Here is a 24,623-nt window from a genome sequence, read left to right on the forward strand (position 1 = left end):
CATTGTAGTTCCAGTTACAGTCATGCTCTTCTAATTTTTGAAAAGGTTAACACAGTTTTATCCTTAATAGCTGCTTGATCATTGCAGAAGCTAACAAGTCATGTTGGAAACATTAGTCAGGGAGGCAGGGGAGTATATCTGGATGTCTAGCACAATTATAAAGAGAGTTATTCTCCTGCTGTTATCACTGCATTACCATGGCTGGTATAGAAATGACATATTTATTAAGGAAGAGTACATGAGGTTCAGGAAGCTTTGGGTGCCTGCCAGCAGCAAAGTGTCTGCATATCTCTTCTCCTTCTGGTCATCTTATTGTCCTAACCATCTTGTGAAAATTGTTGGGCTAGTGTTGCTTCTTTTATGTTCAAGGATCCCATGTTGGCACTTTCACTAAGGGAGGCACTAAGTTCACTGCCACGGTAATTTGATTAAATGGCATAGTGCTGTTAAGCATATAGCCAAATAAAATTTTGTTGGTTTGCTTTTAATATACCTAACTAACTATATGCTATTTGTTGTAATTCAAAGTTTTATTTCACTTAAAAACATCAGCTGGACATTTTTTTCCCCACATCTCTCTGATGATATTCTGCAGAGCTCTGTCTTCACCAGGAAAAAGTAAAACCGCTCCAATCTTCCTGCTTTGGTTTTCAACTTCTCTTGATGTTCTGATCAGTTGGGACAGATGTAATGGCTTGGGGAATCCGAACCTGTCACTTACTCCCTGCTTCCTGAGCTCAGTGCTCAAGGGCAAGCTCTAGCACTATGCAGCAACAGTGCAAGGCCAATTCTGCTCTGCTTTCAGCCCCAGCCTAGTGTAGAGAAGGACAGATAAGGAGGTGGAAGCAACACCTGGGTGCACCTGCATGTGCAGGCTCCCAGTAGCGACTGACTGCTGACCCTGACCTTCTCCTGTGCTCAGCATTTGCCTATGCTTAAAGAAAAGCCTGACTTAATCTGCATAAATAGAGATGGAAAAACAAACAAACAAAAACAGAAAAAAAAAACACACACACAAACAAAAAAAATAAAAAACAAAATTGCTGTGATCAAGTCTGTTACTTCCAGCCCTGTACCTTACATACCGTGCATTTCTTGGTGTTATGCTTCCTGAATCCACCTGCACTCGAGCCTGCCACATACAGAGACATCGCCTTTGCACTGCAGCTGGGAAACCTTGCCAAAATATAACTCACCAGGAAATGTTGGTTAAGTCTTCACGGCTTCGATGTTGCATAATTTAATAGTCACATGCTACCAGAAAAGCCTTTTTCTGCCTTGCAAAGTAGTTAGTAAACCAGTGAAATATGACTATAAAAGCGGATTGCATTTTTAATATATTTGCATGTTGAACTCCTTGAAAGAGCAGAGAGGTTTAAAATGGCTTGAACATGAAACAAGATAAATACAGGAGGAAGAAAATCCTGGAGGAGCTGAAGGATCTGTAAGAAGCACTGCTGCCCTCAGCCAAATTAGAAAAGATGTATTTTCCACTTCATGACTCCCATATCATGAAGGGACATGAAATCTGGAGTTGTGGGACAGGTAAAGGAACATAAGCAAAACCATTGCATCTCATGTGTTTTCAGCTAAAAATCCAACCTCTTCCCAAAAATGTGTATTAGGAAATGTTATTCTGCACATGGTGTGGGTGGGAAGAATGGATGCAGGTATGTTTAAGTTGCTATTTTACTTGAAGGGAAAAACTTGGAGATCATCACACTGATCTAAAGTTATTTGGCAGTGATCTACAACCGTGGCTTATTTCTAATATTATGATGCACTTTCTGCTTCCTTTAATTCATAACATATTTTGTAAAGAAAGGCTAGAAACAAAACAGGTTTTGGTACAAGTTTCTTTTTATTACAAAATATAATTTTGTCATACTACTTCTATATACAATATATGTATACATATATCTGTATATAAAAGCTATATATGTATATATCAACAACAATATCTATATACCTATATATCAATGTAAGTCTAAATATTTAGAAAAAACACTCCTTGTTCAAGAAATAAGTACTCTAAGTAAAATAAATATAGAAGTCTCTTTGAAAAAAAAATATCTGCAGAGGTTAACAAGGTTGCTTAGGTAACTGTTCATACAAAATGAAACAAGAGTTTCTTATATGAAAAATACATTGGTTTAGTGAAGAAAAGCACACATTGTGAGTAGCACATGGGAAATTATTCTTAGTGCAATAAGGTCAACTCACACCCAACAATATTGTAGCTTTTCATTAAAAAGTAGTATTTTTGAAGCTATATTTGTAGCTAATTTCACATCAGATTGTTATCAGATTGCATTTAAAATATCTTAGTGTTACTTAGTGCTACTACTGGACAATACTAGTTAGTCACTATAATTGCCTAAAGATTCCATATTACTTTTAAATGGGGAAAAGAAAGACTAATGAAGTTATACAATTAAAGTAATCATAGCTAATGGTTAAATAAACATGTGAATTGTGTCTATGGAGCTATCATGGGTACTTTGACTTCTTGGGTTTAATGATAATTAGCTGAATATTAAAAGCAGAAGCTTAAGAGAAATTAAATGCTCCCCATCTAGACGTGATGACCTGAGATTGTCCAAAAGCTTAAAAGGATTAAAATTCTAACTGAAAGTCCAGCTTACATTTATTATAATACAGTTATTGCAATATTTTATTTTATTTTTTACTATAGCATGAGAAAATACTTTGGAATTGGAAAAATCTGTACAATTGGCAAAACAGGCAGAAAAGTAATTCTTTAGCTTGCGCAATTTCAGGAGAAGTTCCCAACCTGATCTCAGGCAATGCACTTGCTACTAAACCTGAGGTCCTATCTTGTGGCCACCTCCTCCTATGCTGAGTGAGACCTTTGAGTCCCCCAGCAAATCTACAGCATGGAGAGTGCCTGGGACATTGAAAGCATCTTGAAGATGGTACAACAATTGTACCCCAAAACTTGAAAGATCAATGTCACTAGCTTGGAGGGAAATGCTTTAGACTCAGACATTTGTAAGCAGGTCTGTAATGACTTATTTGCAGTACTTGCAGCAAAACCAGTCGCCACATTGGAGTCCAGAGAACAGAAAGTGTAAGTGGAAGATAATATTTCTAGCTAAAGCACACTCTTCATTCAGTTTATTTAGACTGTTTGCACTTGAGTATTTCGAATGTTGAATCACTCTGCTGCTTAATGTAAATACTGGGCTGATGTCTCAGTTATTTTATTCAGGAGTATCATGCTGAAAATGATTGTGTCAACATGAATAGACCTAGAAAAAATCAAAATAATTGGAGAAATAGCTTCTATTTCAGCCTCCAGTTGACTAAACTAACTGTAAATGAGGATGCTATGATAGAAATATTGACATGTACTGTGGACATGTCAAAATCTATGTAAAATCTATGTAAAACATGTAAAAATCTAAATGCTGACTTGTTTTTAATTATTGCCTCTCACCCAGGCTGGTGGGTCCTTGTTAGCCAACTGGTAACATCATTTTCACCTCCCTGGTCCTCTGGTCCTGCTGGCTACACTCTCCTGATACAAGCCAGGATGGCATTGGCCCTCTTGGCTATAACTGGGCACACTGCCAGCTAATGTTTGTACAATTTACCTTTGACACTGCCTTGTCAGAGAAAGCCCAGCCAGCACCCAGTGCCTTCAGTCTGTTTTTGCAGATAAAACATACTTTCAAACTGTTCTGTTTCTATTTTTTCTGGGAAGTTTAACCCAGCACTGTAATAGTTAGGGGCCACACAGATTTCATGTACCTTTTTACGCTTTCTAACCTTGGTAACAATGCCGTGTCCTTGCAGAAAATAGTATGTAGGGAATTAATCATATCAATGACCTTTAACTGCAATGTCCGTAACATTTGTGGTACCATGGCCCACAATCCTGTGACCATGAGTGAAGAATCAATAAAAATCTGACAACAAATTACATCAGTAAAACAAAACCTGGCTCCAGAAGAAAGGAAATGGAACAATGCTGACTTAACCTGCTGCTATAAACTGTGACAGCTTTTGGCCATATTCCACCACCTAAATCCACATACCTACCCACTGAGTTTAACCCCCTTGTGACAAGCTATGAAACCTAGCCCAGATAACTGAAAAGACCAATTAAGTCTTTAGAACAACTAAGCTTACCCCAGAACATCTAAGAAGCCTTGCTGGAGATCTAAGAACCTCTACTGGAGAGCAAGACCAGCTTTGAGAAGCTCAGAGTCTGTGAAGCACAACTCAAAAATTATCTGCAGATTGTGATTAAAAGAGTTCCTTCAATGTGTCAAGTTAACAAACAAATAAATAAATAAATATACAAACAGGAGACAGGAACAAACTTCAACAGATGTATCTGTCATTTAAGATTAAAGCAAAAATCTGACAGTACAAAACCTCACGGTGTGTGCAATCACACGCCTGTTTCTACCAAAGCAAAAGTAGCAGTACCTCTTAAAATATTCCAGTTAAAAATAAACGAACAAAGTGTACCAACAACAAATAAATCAAGACACTGAGAAGAAGAGCTCTGTAATAAGTCCACACATGAATCCTGCATGCACCTCAAAACCCCGTTCTCGAGGACCGATTATCCCTCTAAAAAATCATTTAATTTCCTTCTTAGAAAACAGGTTGAAAGCATGGAATCTTAAGTCCTCCTTCTGGCAAGAGGAAAATATACCTGCTCTAAAACTAAGCGGAACTTGGAGGAAGAATGGTTTAAAAAGCCCGCAATGTTGAGCAGTGTTGAGTCTGGATGGAGGAGAACTACTGCAGTGTCTGGCCCATGACCAAACTCTTAAAAAGAAGATTGGTGGTTTAGGAAAACCAAGCAGCCATCCTACCTAATACCAGTTCCTAGTTGTTTCAAAAACAAGCCTCCTGACAACCTGAAAAAAAGTAAACTTCCCATAACAATCTGTAATTGTGTCCAAACACCACACGTGTCCCCTTAGCCAAAGCAGTAAATGGTACAGAGAGCACATCACAATGCCAGATCCTTTTTCAGTTTCTCAGGACTAGAGAAGTTTGCGTGAAAAGGCTGTTGCATACACAGAATGGGGATAATTGTTTTCAGGTGAAAGAGGCTTACAGTCATCCAAAACCCACTTTCATTCAAGTAGAAGAAAGCAGTTTAGTGAGACAGAGATGAAGAAAAAGCTTCATGGAAATGTATATCACCTCCTGCAAATTTCTTTCAAGTAATAAAGAAAACAAACAAACAAACAAAAAAAAAACATACATTTTTACATTTACATTTTGGCAATATCTTTCTTGTTCTACATATATGGTATAAAATACCCTTGTGTGATGTTTTACCACATACCTTAACACTTGCATACAAAGGAATGTAATTTTCAAATTACTGCTTCTTTCACACACATTAGAATTCCTTCCCAAGTGAGAAAAATCCTAATTTTTAAGAGCCTATCCAATTATTTTTATTTTAAAGATCATCTTGGCTAATCACTGACAAGCTGCACAGTACAAGAAATCAGCTGAGTGCGTATTTTTAAAAGTGCTATATAATCAAACCATTTAACCAAGCATTTTATATGTCTCAGGACAAAACAAACCTCTGTCAATAAAATTACAAGGCATATCACAATCTACAACAGATGCCTTATTGAATTCTTTAAATATATTACTCTATTAGCATCAGTTCATGTCACTGTTACACTTCAGGTGAAACCTTCTTAAATGAGCACTAGATAAAGGATGGACCTGTTGCAGCAATAGATTTACTGTTATGGATTTAAGAGGTCTCCACTGTATTCACATTACTTTATTACCATTTAGCACATTCTAATTAAAAATAAAAAGACTTCTTCCCTTTGCCTTCTTCCCCTGTGCATTTTGAAGTGATTTAATTCTAAAGAGAAAGAGCAAACGACAGATCAAAAGAAAATGTTAGACTATAAATTACCTGCTTCTCTGGACATATGGACTATTCATTAACTATGAGGCTGAATGGTAGTTACATTCCATGTCTGTCAGATATTCTAATTCACCTAAGCCATTTGACACATCCTGTAAGACATTCTTGTGCTGTCTTTTAGGGAATTGCTTCTTAAATGGAACCTCCAGTTCCCAGACACTCCCCATACCATGCTGGTTCAGTGAATAGTGGCTATAGTGGTTATCACTGGGAGGTGATCCCCACCATTTTTAACTTCTGGGAAGGAAAAGATTGGTCTTCCTCAGGCTTCCTTATGCCCAGACAAAGTGTAGGCAAGGCTGTGTCTCCCTGACTTTTCAGCAGAGCCCTGCAGATCTACCAGTGCTGTCACCAGCTCAGGTGGAGCACAAGTGGCACAAGCACAAATTAGAAGCCCTGGGACAGCACACCCTCTGTTTAGTAAGTTCATGGGGAAAGGCTCATTGGAAGAAAGGTGCAACTGAGACACCAAAAGCACATTTACTTGGGCTGCAGCCAGGAGCCAGGGGAGATGATTAAGCCCAGACCCCTTTAGCATCTCTGCAGGACTGGGGAGCCAAACCTAAGCAGGTACCCGCTCTAAGATTGCCATTAAAAACCTAAATTATTAATGTTATTAACATTGGGCCACAGCCCAAGAATGTAAGCAATCTCGGCAAGGAAGATAACCAAAAAAATTGGTGGGAATTGCAGTGAGACTTGGACACCCTGGTCTTTCTCTTGGAAAGATTCAATTCTACCTCTACGGAAGTGGAACCACACATATACTGGGCTCCATAATCTCTGGCAGTGTCAGATTGTTTAAAGACACAGCCTGTGCCCAGCAGCACTTGTATTTTATATTGGTGAGGCAGAGAGATTACATTCAGATGGAAGAGTTGTTGCAGAAAGATACTACGCTGCTGCCAGCCTCTACGTACATTAATGGGAGTGGGCAGCCAGTGCCTCTTCTGTACATAGGGAACAGCTTGCTAATAAAAACAGGTGAAGAACTTTGACATACAAAGCTGCAAAGTGCCTACTCTGCCTAAAATAAGGCGTCATTTAATTATTTAATTTTAAAAATATCCAATTGAATTTGTAATATTTATGCAAAATTACTGCTGTGGTAGAATTGTCATTATTCATTAAAGTCCTGAATGCTCATTGTTTGATTTTTTTTTTTTTTTTAATGTTGACAATTCTTAGTGTATATTAAATTAAGAAACCAATTTGTACTGGATAGATTCTAGCAAAATCCGCCGGAATCAGCTTAGCCTTCTCAGTAGAGCTGAGTGAACATAATTTAGCATTCTCCAGCAATTCTTAGCACTTCGCAGGCTTCTTTTCATCAGAGACTTGCCAAAGTATTTTGAACTGCTTGCTTTTTTTCTGACTTAGACAAACATCCTGTAGGAAATTAGATTAATACTAGTTCACAATGGAAAACCTTTACGACCCTCTTTCATTATTACTACTCAGATCATCATTCACATCATGAATAAAGATGTGGGGTATCGCTCCTGGAAATGTATTATGTTGCTAAAAGTCTCTGTTGTTTAAAGCTACCTTAGCCTTGCTGTGAGGACAGAGGTGGAAGCAGACTGCCTTGAAAAGTTTCACCTATTGCCAAAGTGAGCAGATAAAGTGAATATCCAAAAGGTAAACACGGTCTCTCAAAGATACAGGAGCCGGTGCCCTACCCAGGGTTATAAACCATGTTCAGCAGTGTCCCATTGCTTTGCCAATGTGGAGCTGGCTTCTGCAAGGCATGCGTCACTCAATATGGGGTAGAGGCTAAACAATCGTAATGAAGATCAGGCAGTCTCATACCTCACCTGCTCTCCAGCTGTGCCAGCACTGAATAGCACAGCGTACAAAAGAGGAGAATGGGGGAAACTGTCTTTACCCTGGAATTTTTTCTTTATGGTCTTTCATAGTACACCAACATCTCACCCTACATATTTTCCTGGACACTAGATGGGAACAGATCAAAGAAGCTGAAGTTCAGTCACAGGTCAACACTGCAGTTCAGAATGTGTTTTCTTGGGTACGTTTCCAAGCTGAGGAGCACACAGTTAAAGTTTATTGGGGAAGTGAGGTTGTTCCCTACACAATTAGCCTACCAAAAGGAGATGAAATTTCCTATACTTCAAACCACTTCAGTCATCTGGGGTATAATGATGAATAGGCTATCCTGTTTTAACATACAAATACATGTCAGAGTAGGTTTTAACAACTAAGAAAGAATTTGACTATAGAAATTGATGTTACCACTGTCATTTTGTGAAAAGCTCTGCTGATTCATCATGTTGTGGTAGGAGGAGTCACCAGACAATTTTGTTAACAACAGTCTAAAAGTTTTTTGTTGTTGTTTTCTTTTTTTTTTTTTTTTTTTCTTTTTTAAGAACAATCCTTTGAGAAGATTTGTTAAATAGTTGAGAACTTGTTCCTTCACTTTATTCTCCATCCTCCCAGGACAGAAAAGCTTTCTGGGAACTGGGCTGTGGTACATGAGTTAAAGTTTTCAGAAGAAGTGATTATGGATTGCCTGCATATGACTTTTCTCTATTACTACATTGATGTGAATATGTACGAAGTAAGTTAAATTGAGACTATAGCCAGATTCTGCTTCACTGATTTCTCCTCCCTGAGAGCTACACTTGGAGCCTCTAAGGGTAATTCTAGCCCTCATATATACATAACATATTAGAGTGACATTGGAAGTCTAGCCAATTAGTGAGAGCATAGTTCTGAATTAAAATGTCCACTTCTGAAAATTTTGGCTACAGACACTGATTGCTATCACCCTTGCTTTATCATACATCAAGAAGGAAATTTTGCAGTGGTTTTGCATAGATTTATTTGTACAAAATTGTTATTGGACCTCATTGGCAGTGGGTATAGAAGATTTACAGTAGTTGGAAAGATGAGGGGAGGAGCTGGAAGTTCACACTTCAGTAGACAGAGGTGCTAATCTTAAAATTCAAGCTACATTCCCATAAACATGAAATATGGGGTGAAGAAGTGATTTGAATTTATGAATAGGGAATAATGTTCTCCCTCTCTAAAACTATCTTACCATTTGCAGTAGTTAATGATGGGTTGTGATTTTTTTTTTTTTTTGACTAAAATACAGATTTAGCCAATTGTGAGCTTTTTGAACATCATAGATGGATAGCATGCAATAAGATGTAATTGTCAATTATTGAAATATATCCATAAAGGCAACGTCATTAAGCATCAGTGAAACTACAGGTGGTTTGAAAGATATATAAATGTTTCTAAATTTAGCCCAATTAAAATAATAGACCTGTGTAAATAAATAAATAAATAAAGGGTGCTCTGAGGATTCAGGGGAAGGAGGGGGGATATGAAACAATTGATCTAGCGGTCTGTGCTCTGTATAAATAAAGCTCTAAAGATTCTGAGACAAGAGACCTTAATTTGAAGTCCATTAAAATCAATGGAGGTATAAAAACCAGACAGAAATAGAACAGAAAAGATAACATACCAAGGGAGTTTCAAAGTACTGAGCATATCAAGGGAGTTTCAAAATATCGAGTGCCCACCTATGTTTTTTACTGAATTAACAGGAGCTATTGATGATCAAGATCTCAGGAAATCTCATAAATCTGTCTGCTGCTGAATTTTGGCATGAAGTGCTCCTCTAAGGATGTTATTCCATTGACCTCACTCAGCCTACAATTTCACCTCTGATCCTCTGTTTTTCTTTTTTACAAGGCGGGGAATATAAATAAGTCATAACGCTGAATCACACTCTTTCTGCAGTGCAAAATTCTCCTATCTGCTGCATTTGCTTCAACTGAAATGGTAGAGAAAAGTATTTATGCCTATCCTTAGGCTTGTAACTAAGTACCCTGAGATCACCCTAAAAATACAGCTGTTGTTCGGAGAATACTTGTTTCCACCCCTGTCCTCTCACTGCCCCTGGCTACGAGGTTCCTGAGCAACCTCGGTGAGGAATAGAGACTATTCCTGCAGTGCTAACCATTGTGTTCTCATTTCATGAACCAGGTTTCTGTATCAAAGCATGTTAGTTTTGTTTGTGTTTACTGTCTGCTTTTTAAGTTTCAAGAGTTATTTTCAAGATTTTCTTCCTATGTATGAAGAATGCCATTTTTTCTATTCAGGGAAATCCACTTTGAAAGAATGTGATTTTAACTGTTGAAGCTTTAAGAAAAAAAAAAAAAATTAAGCAGCATGAGAGTTATAACATATAATTAAGTGAGATTTCATTGACATACGTTAGAAGCAATCTTTATTTAGTTTCAATACTCTTCTCTCTATTAAAATAATATAAAACCAGAAGTCTACAGCATCCCCATGTAGTCATCATCTGGATTTACTGTGCTCGGGTACCCAGTTGACCTATTAGTGATTATCACTATAGCCAAAGAGTGCTTATTTCAGGAAGAGCATTGTATTTGATTATAAACTGTGGAATGCATATATTTTTAATATGTTATATTGGCCAGATTATTCAGTCCTTCCTTTCACAATATAAGTAGTCCATTTATTTCACTATAACAAAAATTAAGTTAAGGAAAAATAAAAGGGAGAATGGGTCAATTTAATAGTCAGGAGGCTGCACAGTCTGCACCACTCTTTCTGCTTCATTGAAAGCAGACTGCTGTGATAATTTTAACTCTGCCTGGTCAATGCAAAATGCAGGCCAAATGCTGCACACCTTCCTCATGCCAGCAGTCCCACTGAGCACTGGGGTTTATAGCAGTTTCTGCACTCCATCAGCCGGATGTCATGAAATGAAGTAGGATAGCCCATTAATTTATTTTATTGCAGAAATGGCTAACTGATGAGTTCACCAATTGATGTGCCTTAAAGGGGGATGTGGGAGGTTGGAAATGCACCCGACACTGAATCTTTACATAACAGCTCCAGTTAAAAAAATATCATTAATCAATAAACATCAAAATACATTTTTCAGTGGAATATTTTCCAATAAGAAATCAACTACTAAAATGGCTGTCATACGTAATATAGAAAAGACTGGAAGTTTTCCCATTTCAAGTGAGATTTTTGGCTAATAAACAAAAGAAACATGATGATTTGGCAGCCAACCTTAAAAGAAATTTTAGGTACATCCAGAAAAGATATATGTTATTGTGACAATGATGCATTCCTGGGACAGAATTTCTTTTACTTTCATTTGATAGACTAATTAATTCCCGTTTAGGTGTAAGTAAATGATTCCTTGCAGCACTCACTGGCTAAGTTCTTATTGGATAAACATAAACAAAATTTATGGATAACTCTAAACCCAAGACCTTGGACTGCTGAGAGGATTGTCTTGAGATTTCAGCCTTCAATTCCCAACTTCTTAAAAAGTCCACGGTAAGTAATGATGCTCAGTATATCAGCCTGATACTGCCTCTGCACATTAACACTGGTTAGACGGTGTCCATAACTCTTGCAGTGCTGAAAACCACAGTGAAATCAAAAACCATCATGAGGCTTTTCTCCCTCAATAAAAACATTTCCTTAAGTGGATACATATACGCTTATACAAAGAACTGGTCTAACAAAATAGCCATTTGCTCAAGACACTTTGGGAGCAGAACAGAGCAGACAGACACAGGTTTTGGTGGCCTGAGTTAATCCTCTGGCTTTCTTCCTCTGCTGGCTTACAGAACACAAGCCCAAAGGTGAGCAATGCTTGATACGGTGGTATTAAAACTTGTACCTGTGTATTTTCCCAATTAAACAATTTGAAATTTCAAAAATATCAATAGGAGTAAAGTTTACTTTAGTAACTTGTAAATGCTCAGATGTTGATCTTTAGGCAAGGGCATAAAATTAATACTGAAAGAAAAATCATGATTGCTCAATTTAACATCTATTGTATTGATTAATCATGCACTGTCCTTGTCTTTGGCCAGATTTAGACAAAATAAATGTGGTCCTGACTGATGGGCTCAGTGCTGGTGTAAGAGATTTGTTGAAGAAACAAAAGCAGGCAGGTATTAAATATATATATATATATAAAGCAGGCAAACAAAATCACATTTTCACTCAGAACATGAATTAAAAAAAAAAAAAACAAAAAACAAAAAGGAAACAGAAAACAGGCTCTGAAAGAACAAATGTTCTTAACAGATATGCAGGCATTTTTAGAGAAAATCCAGACTACAGGGACATTAAAATAAAAATGGAGCAATTTAACAAAGAGAACAAAACATTTCAAGAGCACTAAAGTACATGTTTTACATAATGAAGAATTCAAAGAAAAAGGAGGAAAAGAATGAATTTTAAATACTGTTTTCAGTAGTAACTATCTTAAAGTCTCTAATCAGAAAAAGGAAGCCTTTGTAAAGAGCATAACAATTACAGCTATCAAATACTGTATGTAAGTTCCTTTTTCTCTCTCTTTCTATTTCTTTCTCTTTCTCTTTCTGTCTTTCTTTCTCTTGTTTTTTTTTTTTTTTATCTTTCTTTTCTTTTTATTTCTTTTATGTTCATTCTCCCTCTCTTCTTCTCACACACACATTCTATTCCTCTTTCATAATTGTTTCAGTGTTTGTTCTTTTCTTTTTGAATAAGTTATTCTAGAAAACATCAAAAATATTTCAAAAGAATTATGACATACTGAAAACATGCAAAAAACTGTCCTTCTGACAGTCTGCAATACATTCACTTCCTCAAATTGTGTTTGAGTTTTGACCATGAATAACAGTATTTAGCGTCCGATTAGGTAACATGACCCCAGTGAAGCAAAGCAGCTTGTTACCTGCTAAACTATATTTTGTAGACACAAAGATGCCTTGCAGAGGGCTTAAATGCCAAAGTGCTTTGGCCTCAGGCTGCTGGCAACAAGATAAAATAGGAAATTAGAGTAGGTGAAAATCTGTTTGTAGCTGGGCTCTGTTTGCTGGGATTGCAGACTCTGAAATGGAGCCTACATTGGGATCACCCTTTACAGCCATGACATTATACAGGAGATGTCTAATATTACGAATAAGCCCATATTCAACTACTTGCCAGCTATGATCACAACAAATCATTTCAAAATCAAACACAGATCATATATCCCTACTCCCTACAGCAAAAACTCCAGGTAATTTTAAAGTTTTAATTTTTTTTTTTTTTTTTTTTGAGTTTTAGTCTGTCTCTCTTGCACTCTCTGTTATTGTCTCTTTCTTGTTTTCTAAGCAATATGTAATTTATCACTATAAACAGCTGGGAAGTAAATCACCTAGTTAAGGAAGGAAAAAAAAGGCTGAAAATATTGGTTTATTTTAATTCCTTATCACCAGAAAATACCAAAATAAAAAATCACAAAAACATAAGAAACTTTAAAATACCTATCACTTCCCTGTTTTGTTAAGTAAAATGTAAAGATAAGAAGATAAGAGAACTGTGATAAATTTTGATAGAAGCAGAAAAACTGCTGTTGTATAGTTTACAATGTAAAGAAACATGCACATCTCACCTTTCTTTCTTTTCCAAGTGATATGATGTGCCATAACATATCTCTATAGATATTTTTGAATGTCACAATACCCAAAAAATTTCTATATAAGACTCAGAGTGAAGCAGTGTGTCATTCACATGACAACAATTTTCTCTTTTCAAGCTCTTGTTATTATTGGGGTAGATGAGTTTTTTGATACACCAGTTTGTAACAACATGGCTGGTCTCAATAACGCTATAAATAACAGTGAAGAAATATGAAACCTCCAAAACAATTAATGCCCATTAACATAATTTATTTTTCAATTGAAATCCTAAAAAAAATTCAAATGTTGAAACACTGAGCTTTTAAAAAGGTGATGCTGAAGACTAATTGTCCTCTGTAGCACCTGTCTTCAGAAATGTTCATTTTCATGGAGTTATACACTAGAGAGGAAATTAAAGATTTAGACTGAGTATGAAGATTGATAAACTATAAATAATTATCCAACCGTGAGTGCCTAAATAAAATAAATAATAGAATTTTCAGGCATACCTACAAAAGAGTGTTTCTTACATTAGTAGTTCTACTGCTTCTAGTATTTCAAGATTAAACAGAAGGAAAATAAATCTATTCCCTGAAAAAGCTTGTTGCAAAATTAATATAATCTTAAATGTTTGTTTTTAAGTAAAAATCTTGGTATAATAAATTTTGTCTGCATCTTCCTCCACTAGGGAAAAACAACAACAACAAAAATGATATTGCTTTAGTGTTTTCTGAGAAGGTTTCTTTGTCCAGTTCCAGTATCTTCAAGATAACCAAAGTCTACAATACAGAAGCATTTATTAAATATATATATACATATATATATATATTTAAAAATATGCCATTTTCTTTTAGCTTCTTTGGACTATGCTTTAAGTAAGAGTCGCTTCTATTTTTCACACAGGAATCATTTTCCCTCAGTTATCAATACCGACAATTTTACTCGTTTAGAAAACACATGATTGGTTTTGACAGGTCATTGCAAAGTATGTGCCAAATTGTGTGTGGCTCCCAGGCTCTCTGCTCTGATTCCCATCCCAAAACATTAAATCTCCACTTTTCTAGTGGGTCAGATGCCGTAGTCTTCTCCTGAGGAGATCAATTTCCTTGATGCCAGTAAATGAACGAATGAAGACACTGCTGTGTCAAAAATCGTTGCTGGGTACTGGTAGCTCGCATTAACAAGAAGAGAGAAGCCAGCCAGTGATTCCTACAGTTAACCTTCACATATACACAGATGGGCCTGAGCAAAAGAAAATGTCACAAAGAACAAAGCCATAAAGGCAATATCAGAAAGACAAATGTTCCTGATGGAAAATGATCTTTCACCATCAGGTCACTGGTTCAAACTCATTCAAAAACTACAGGAATGAGGGAGGTTAAAGGATTAAACTTACTGGGAGCCCAAGGCTTTAAAAGAGATTCTCTGCCCTCTCTGTGTACTTAAAAGGAAAGATAAATAAGCAGCAATACCAAAGATTGCCTGGTAAAAATTTCAATTAAACATGAAGAACGTCCTTTTAAAACCACAAGAAAAGAGACTTCATACATTTGTAGTATGCTCAAGATAGTAACCTCTTTCTAATGATAAATTTGACCACATTTTTCAAAATAAAGAAGGGAGATAACATATAAGTGGTCAAATGAAAACTGTCCATAGTAAAAATAATATGTAGAAAGTGGTGATAATAATAAATGAAAATAAGTGAAAAAGATGCATATTCCAGAAGATAATCTGAGAATGAAGGTACAGTGGAGTCGTAGATGTAAATCAAGTAAACACTGATGACACAGAAATACTATACAAGCAAGGTCACCCAGCTAACCACAACAATCACACCTCAAACTTGCCAAAACATTCAAACCCCATTGCCACTTAAACTGGGATAAAAATGACAATGAGAGATCTTCCTAAGAAATACTAACATTTTACAGATTTGCCACTGAGCACATATATGAAAAACAAACAAATAAAAAAAACCCTGCATATGTACTCACTTATAATGCTTTCTTTACAGAAAATCCCACGACATTAATTTTTTTTTTTTTTTTTTTTTTTTTTTTTCAGGCTCTTTCTCTTCTATATATCCAATGTTTACAGGAACTGCAACATTCAAAATGTCCTTAGTTGCAGAGTTAGCTATAATACTGGGTTTTCAGTAACTGAGATTTCTACATTTTCCACACTGATTATGACTGTCTGTTAGTAAAATTATTACTGAAACGTCTTTATAATTTCAGAGAAATGTTCAGTCCATTTTAGACTTGCATAACCTGGGTAATGTGGATAACCTGCATCAGTTTGGGTGGCACAGGTCATGGCATGTGGACAGGAAGAAATTCCTTAAGAAGGAATTAAGTTGTCTTAATAGAGTTAAATAAATGGTTCTACACAACTGGGAAGCAGGAGTCCTACTGACTTTTGCTTTGGTGCTTTGGGAAGTTCTTTCTTTTATGGCATATATAAATGTTACCACTTACTTGTTTTGGAGAGGACTGAGAAAGAGAAATGTGAATGTATTTCTGGAAGTCATGCAGTTGGTAGAAAATGGTGGTGATATAGGGACTGGTGTGTACCAATATTTCTGAAGATCTTTAATCTTCCTAATGTTAAATAATACAGGTTCCCCATGTGAAATAATCTATCCACCATTCACTGTGTTGAAAAATTATTTATTTATACCTTCTTTTTCCATTAGCATGAGCTTTTAATGTTGAATCTTGAGTTTTGATGCATGGCTTATTGGATAGACGACAAAACTCAGCATGACAATTAGCACAAAAGTAATAAGAAGCAGAATCAAGCTTTCTGGACAGCGCAGTGAGTGGTATGCTCTGATGGATATATTTTCTAGTTTGCTTGCAAAAACAACTGCACCATTTCCTCATGCTGAGTCTCGGTTAGAATTCAGGAGCAAAAGTGGAGAAGTCATTGATAAGTTTCTTCTAGCACAGAAAGTTAATTTAATTTGCTAGTAGACTGGTTTTCATGCAAAGAACTACCATGATACCTGACACAGCATGTTTTCTTCTGTGACTTAAATTGTTTTCACCAGTTCTTATACCACCATTTGCTCTACTCTCCTTAATGGTTCAGTTACCAAATGAGAAAGAGGAAAATACACTCCTATGTCTTTAAAATATCCAAGAATAATTAACCTCTAAAATAAACTTCTAAATTCGGAGGAATCATTAAGCAATAATGGAAACAATAGACTTTTTAATTAAACTTCACTGGGGAGGCAATTCTGGTATTTGCTGAGCTTGTCAAATGCCTTGACAGACTTTCTGAGTTTTGTTGGCAGTTTGCTACATTTTTTCCTGACCCTCACTGAACTCCAGTTTTATTTTGGGACTTTTGATGTTGACAGAGATGTTCCTAGCAAACTGAATTTTTGTATCTCCTGCAGATGTTTTCTGGCTGTCAGTGTCACCTTGTGCACTCTAAGTGCATGTTGCTCACTACCGTTCTTACCTCAAAGCAGTGGATCAGGGAGCAGAGAAGGAAATATCCACCCTTTAAATTTTGCTTTGGGCACTGGTTCTTCACTAATATTTTCTACTGACCCATCTGAAGGATTGAATACTCCAAGAGCAAGAAATAATTTTGAAATAATTCCTGCTCTCTTTCAAAGAGATTGGCCTCAGAAATTTGGACCCTTTTTTCTGACCACCCTACCCCAAACACTGCTTTGAGGGAATTAGCCTATGGAAGGACTTCTGTGGAAAGGATCAAGGACTGACCAGTAGAAGTACCAACAGAATAAGCAAATCTAGATTTTTTCTTTTCTAAAATTTCTGTAGTCTATACAAGACCACAGAAAAAGCGTAGAATAGAAAATGGACTAAAGAGTTGGAGGAATAAGTTAGGGTGCTAGACACAGTGGAGCATGATAAGTTTATGATTGCACACAGGGAACAAAAGCTGAAGTGGAATGCAGGTAAGGGGAACTAGGAGGCTGAAGGATTTGGAGAAGGTCATATGAAAAAGTGAAGCAGGGATGAAATAAGCCAAGAAATAGCACTGTGTGAGAAGTCGTAAAGAATCTATTTGTAACAAATAAGTGTAATGTTCAAAGTGTGTCCAGAATGTTTCTGGAGAATGACAAAAAAAAAAAAAAACAAAAACCAACCAACCAAACAAACAAACAAAAAAAAAACAGAGAGAGAAAGAGAGAGAGAGAAAAAAAAAAAAAAAAATAAAAAAAAAAAGAGTTGTAAGAGCTAGGCCTGTATTAGGAAGTTCGTGAAAGTGGTAAGACCTTAATGGGTTTTCAGTTTCTCAGAGAGAGAAGAATGGATATAGGAAGCTGAAATAGGAGCTGCTCACACATACTCCCCAAAGAAAAATTAAACATAACTTCCATAGTGCATTTGGGTGCAGAAGAGAGAGAAATCGGCTGCCAGACCACATCATGTTCAAACCATCTGCAAAGGCACAAAGATGAAGACACTAATATGTGCATGTGTCAGTGATACAGCTCTCTTGAAAATGCTACTGCTGATATTTTGAAGTGATGGGTAGGCATTTCCGGAGACAGTTCCCCTTGAAGATCTCAGCCATCTTCAAGAAAACAGCATGAGAAAAAGCCTTATAAAGTCCATTTGGGGAAGATGCAGCCTGGGTTAAAATGGTATATCAAGTTACCATCACAAAAGGATCTTAGGAAATGACTAAAACTCGTATTTTGAGATTATAATAATATGTGACATAAAAGAATAATTTTTATATGGACGTGCAGAAAACCTAGCAATGAAAATTCTAAAAGAAACAAGTATTTAATGGATTCTGGAAACTAGTTCCTTTAAATCAATATTATTTTAGTTGTCATATCTTGTTCATGTGGTTATCCAAAAAATTCAGTTCCCACTTGTCCTTTGCACTTGCATTGAAAATTAAAAATAAACTTATGTTACCTTCTTCTACCATTTGTTTAAAGAACAACATTCAATTCTGATAGAAAAAAAATACAAAATATATACATAACTATGCATTAGTTTAGTTCATTTAAGATACAAAATGTGTGACTTGAAATATCTTGTTTTCAAGCACAAGGGCCTTAAATTTCTGACCAGGTGATTATAATGGGAATTACACCAGACTAGTCCCAGGCATTACATGAAAAATATGTTCATACGTTTCTTCATTTAAGTTATGAAAACATTGTAGTTCAGCTAAATCTAAAAACCTTATCCCTAAGTAATCCTGTCATTCCTTTTCATTATGGTGAATTAGTTTAAAGCACACATTGAACCTAGGCCAAATCAATACTTGATTTAGAAGGGAAGAATGTTGAGTTTTTTAAAACTCTAGAGGTGTCAGCATCTATACATATACCTGTAAAATAAACATGCACTGCAATAACAAAATTTCTACCCTCAACTGTCACTGAGAAAATATTTGATTAACATTTTCCACAAGCACAAATACAAGCCTGATAAAGTATGATTCAGCACAAAGTCTGTAAGTTCAGCTGAGGCCCATTTTAATACCAGATCATTTTAACACCAGAATAAATAAGTGACCATCTTCTAAATCTGACCTGTTCATCTCACAGCTCATGTGATTTGCAAAGTGCCAAGTTTTCCCTTCCAAGCCTTCCAACAAAATTATACTTAGCAAAGTCTGATCTAATCCTCCCAAGAGTTAATTTCCACTGAGTTCAGCAAAATGGTCAAGATTTTGCATATTTTCATCTTTCATTTATAATATAAGCTTTTAGAATGTATTCCTGAGCAAAAGATTTGGCATTATGTTTTTGTGGTTTATCCTAATTTCAGTCAAATCTCATTCAAATATCACTGGATATAATTTTACTCTTGTGTCTTTTCCAGTAATATTAATAAGTATTAACACTAAATTAAGGTATTATTAAAATATATTAAATAAATGTTAACTAGCAAAATGATTTCCAGACTGAACAACACTTGCACTCCTTGGCTCTCTTGTTATGTAGCAGCCACCAATATCTGTGAATTCTTGAAATTAAATTCAATTTTTCTTCCTATTTTCTCCCTTACATATTTTCTGTTCTCCGACTTAGTGGCCTTTCAGGAGAACATTCTCCTTTCTGGACTTATGTGTTACAGTGCTGTGTCCATGGAAACTTAAGTCCCAAACAGGCAAGGAAGAAAGAGCAGCAGTTTTTGCCTGCTCCAAGACCTAGCACCTAGCCCCAAATCATCTTCTTCTCTAGCCTTATCTTGCAGATAATTGTTTGTTTCAAACTATTTTTTTAAATTGGTTAGTTTTCCTCCTAGTTTTCAACTATTTTTAAAAGTGTAAAGATTTATTACATTTTACCCTTTTCTTTTTAGACGCCATTTGTCACTGTTGTGAAAAACATCAAAATGAAGGCTACTTCTATTAAATGGAAAACACTATAATTCCCATGCAATCTGTCTTGTATAAGAAAAAAGAAGAAACAGCCTTTCCTCCATGACTAGATTTGATTTCCCCACATAAACCCACACCTTCACACATCACACCCACACATCATTTCATACAGGCTGCAAAGTTAGTGAAGTGCCAGAGACTGCAAGTAAATATTTTAGAAACAATTGCATTTGTCTCGTGAATTGCACCCTCTGATTAGCTTTCTTATAATCAATCACATTGGTATCTGATTCACAAAAGCTCAATTATGCCTCTGTAAAAGTAATTAGATGGAGACCTTAAAAGAACAAATTAAAAGCTTTGAATACTTGGAGAGAGTAATTTAAAAATATTAAAAGGAAATTACTTTTTAATTTTATGTATTCATCTATTTGTAAGTTAATGAAATTAATGAGGCAAGAAATGAAATGGAAATTCCACGACTTTGCATTTCTATAGTTAGTTTGTTTGCCAGGAGCAATCCCAGAAAAGCCATATTTACTACAAGTTTACAGCTAGAAGTAATAAATACTCTAATTGCAAGAGGATTTCTATTGCATATTTTGCCTCTTTTTTCTCATAATCTAAAAATATCCTAAATATTTCCCTGAAGGAGTATCTGCTGTTCAGGCAAAGACTGAAACCCTACTGTAAAAGTGTATAAAGTGACCCTGGAAAAATTGAGCATTTCTATTAAGATTGTTTTTTCCCTTCTGCAAACAATATCTGCTCAGCTTTCCGTGTCAACATATCTTTGAAATGAATCATTTGAGAAACTGAAAGCTGTGACATAAGGACTGTGAAAAAAGCAGTTTTCAGAAGATATGTATGTACTTGAAGTGTTTTCTTCCTACTGCTACAGATGGAGAAAGATTTTTTTTTTTAATCTTTGCTTGGAAAAATAAGCACATTCAAAATAAATAAAAGAAATTGGATGAAACTTAACACAGAATTCTTTTGCAACCATTGAATGTCTGCAAGTTTTGACCAAGCACCTGAGCTATAGATGAACTGAATTCCAGTGACTGGACCAGGAACTCTCATGAGACAGCTGGGCTGCATCTCGTGCTCCTGACGTCTTTCTAAGTACTTTCAGTCTGTGGTGAGTTCTTGGTAGGCTGCCATCCTCTGACATTAAAAATACCAATTATACTTCCCCATCCTAACTCTGGGACAAACTAATCCATATGAAGAATTGATATTTAGAGTTTTAAGGATGCAGGTTGGGCTACTTTGCTTATAGTTAGTTGTTCTGTAGGCAGGAATATGTCTCTGGATTAGGGTGGCTACACTGGGAGATAGCAGGCTCCAAAGAGAAAGTAGCAGACAATTTTTGGTTGTTTGGCCCCTAAGAAGCAACAGCAGTGGGTATAGATTCAGAGTGAGGGGATAAAACCCAACAGTGCCGAAATGAAGCAAAAATGGTAACCAGTACACTTGAAAATTCCCTGCATAAATGTTAGCAAGGTGATTAAATTAAAGCTTATTCAAGTAGATATTAACATTTGATAACAATCTGAACCTCAATATATGATTTGATTGGTGAACAAAATGGAAATAAACTTGGTGGGGCTTGGAAGCAATCTGACTTTTGCTGTAAGAATTTGCATGTATCAGTGCTATTAAGGTGGTTCTGTAACTTCTAAAAGAAAGCAATAATCCAGTGAGAGCACTGGTGTCTGTTAATCCGTTTAATATCAATCATTTATGTTAGCATTTATAGAATGTAATTTGGAAATGGAGAATTTCAAAATTTTTCAAATTTTCATGCTCATTTTCTGGAGAATTTGGAAGTTAAAGTCTGACATTATTGCTCATGAAATTAGTGGGAGTCACATGATTGAGTCTTAAATTCCTTTAGAATAGCCTTAGAGGAAGCAGGAAGAGGAACAAGCAGTGTCAAAAACTGCATAATTGTATCTATGGTAAAAGGGAATTAGCATAATTACTTGAAGAAAATGGCATCAGTAGCCTTTAATAATGTAAAGATAACTTTTGAGAAAAATAGAAAAAAAGCATCATCAAGGCTGGTACCATAAACTGATATAACACCAGTTGAGAATATATTTTGTTTTTACTAGAAGCTATGAAATACTTAATTAAAAAGATCATGTTGGCAAGAAGTCTTTTTATTAGTTATATCTATTCACAAGCAATTACTGCAGTATTAAACAGGTAATACACCAAATGTGTCATTTATTGTTATGAGATTCTATGTATTTTAATGCTCTGTTTAATAATAGCAACAATGATAATATTAAAAATAATTGCCAAAGCATTAACAGAAAATGTGTGAGACCACTCCCCATCTTGTCCTGCCTAGAAGAAATCCTCCTGGCCATTTTGGCCAGGCAAATAACACGATTAGGATTCAGCCAGTGAGCCATTCACTAGCATTTGGGTCTCACCGCATCAAACAGGAATGCTTCAAGCCTCTGTATCTCAAAAGGAGGTGGGTGAGCAGCTCCCCTTTGCTCTGAACCAGGTTTCCCCTCTGCACTGTCACTCTCAGCCCCTCATCCTCCAAACCAATACTGCAGCATGTCTTATGAAGGGCTTCCCATAACAGCATCTTTCCCAGTACCCAAGACTGGGGGGACTCCCTTTGCACTGTTATTTTTCTTGAAGATAAAGGTTTAAACCAGATTTCTGCTAAGCAAAGTAACTCCTCTAAAGTGAATGGCTGCAGACAGACATACAGCACTTCAAAAGAAGCAGATATCTGGCTTTAGGTGCTCAGTAATCACTCCTTAGTTTGGATAATATAACAAAGGCATTAATCTTTAATAATAATAAAAGCCTGTAAGTGTGTCTTTGTTTTCCCTGTTACATTTACATATAAACCTTGACCCTAACAGTCTTTCCTATAACCCACTTCTCTTCTGCTAAGTAAGAACCTGCTGTCTCAGCAGACTTGTAAGTCAGCTTCTTCTTCTCCTGCTGGTATTACACACACTTAAATAGGAACCATCTATTTTTTAAATAACCATTTTCTCTTTTTGTCTACCATCTAAAGCATTTTTACATACCTAGCACATGGATCTTCCCATTTATAATTTCAAGTCACATTTAAAAATAACTCCAGACTGCCTGCAGCAGGAGAGGTAAGTGTTGCACTGTGATTTTGTCCCAAATTAGTGACTATGTTTCAGGTCTGATGGTGATCCAGGTGCCTGAATGGTCATCAAGCTTTAACTGCTTTCAATTACCAATGGAGAAAAAGATGTCAATGGCAGACTGCACTGAACTTGATGTATATCAAAACATACAATTAAGGAACATTTTCAGAGCTTTACCCATAACTGATAAATTCTGCATAAACAGATTCCCTGAACCATCATTGCCAAGTCAGCTGTGAATATTTGAGGGTAAGATTATACCTTTAGTAACACTAAAATAAATCTTCAGACTAAGAAATTTAATTTAGAGTACATATATGCAAAGACAAAATTTGCCTTGAAGTGTTCAAAAACCTTTAAGCACACTGACAATGTACAGTAGCAAAAAATTAATTTTCTTATTTGCAGCAGCCCACTACTCACACTGAAAATTGCAGGCCTTACTCTGTGATGAACTTGACCTTGACAGGGTTCTGGACCTAACTTGAGTCAGTTTCAAGATTAAAATATATATATATACCACAAAAGCCATTACTATATGTATTATTTTAGATTTGAAGGACATATATTTAAAGCTTAAACTTAGGAAAGTTTTATATTAACTTTGTTATGTTATTTTTACAGAGAGATTTTAATTTCAGTGTCTGCAAGCCAACTTAATATCTTGATTTTCTTACCTCCAGCAACTGTCAGCATAAGCCATGCTATCTTATTTGATGCTTTCTCAATGAAATTGGTATCCTTGTTATTAAATATATTGTCATCTACATGATTTTAAGTGTATCAGTATGTCCTTAGTTATTTATTATTTTTGCATTTCTTGTTCCTGTCTTTGTTATTGTTGTTTTTCTTGGCAACAGCTTTCTTTCCTCTGCTCATATCATTGTCTCATACAATTAACAGGAACTGCTGGTCTATACTGTTTCTGACTCATAAATACCCTAAAAGCTCTGACATTAGACACAAAACCAATATCAAAGTAACGATATCAAAATGTATTTTTCTTAATCATGTAGTTACTTCTATGGAACCACAAATACAACTATTTTTCATGGGGTGGGGGGAAATGTATTACCTTTTAGGTAGAGACTGAGTTCCAGAAAAAGAATAAACTGTATCTCTCCAATTCCACTTGTTCCTCATTTGCTTAATGGATGGTTATATTCAGAATATGGAAATTGTAATGACTGAATCTTTACTTCAATGACAGTTTAAGATGAAAAGGGCATGGCCGGGAAACCAACCCAAATCTAGTCATCAGAAAATAAATCCACAGAAAAAAACAAGTTAGCTTTGTCTTGCAAAATAAATTAAATAACGGATCCAAACTTTATTTTGTAGTTGCAGAAGTATGGAACATTTTCAAAATGTTAATTTTGGAAATTGGTTGCATGTGTTGCAGGCTGATCTTCTGCAAGTGGAATCACTTATAAAGAAGAATGGAGAAGTAATAAATTCATAGAAATAAACCAAACCCTCAAAAAAATAAAGAGTAATACTGGGAGGAATACATGGTAAATTCTGCTTTTCTCTTTTCCACTACATTGTCAACTTTTTCAGTGTAATCTTTGCTCCACTGAAGTCCATAGCAAAAACAAATATATAAACAAATAAGAATCCTTCCCTGGAACAAAAAGCAAGCACTTTGTGAAATATATGACACTGAAAATTAAGACCTTGAAAACTCAAAAACACCTTTTCTGTTGTTATGTTTTCTTATTACTA

This window comes from Oxyura jamaicensis, chromosome 7 (assembly GCF_011077185.1).
Source record: "Oxyura jamaicensis isolate SHBP4307 breed ruddy duck chromosome 7, BPBGC_Ojam_1.0, whole genome shotgun sequence".
Taxonomy (NCBI): Eukaryota; Metazoa; Chordata; class Aves; order Anseriformes; family Anatidae; genus Oxyura; species Oxyura jamaicensis.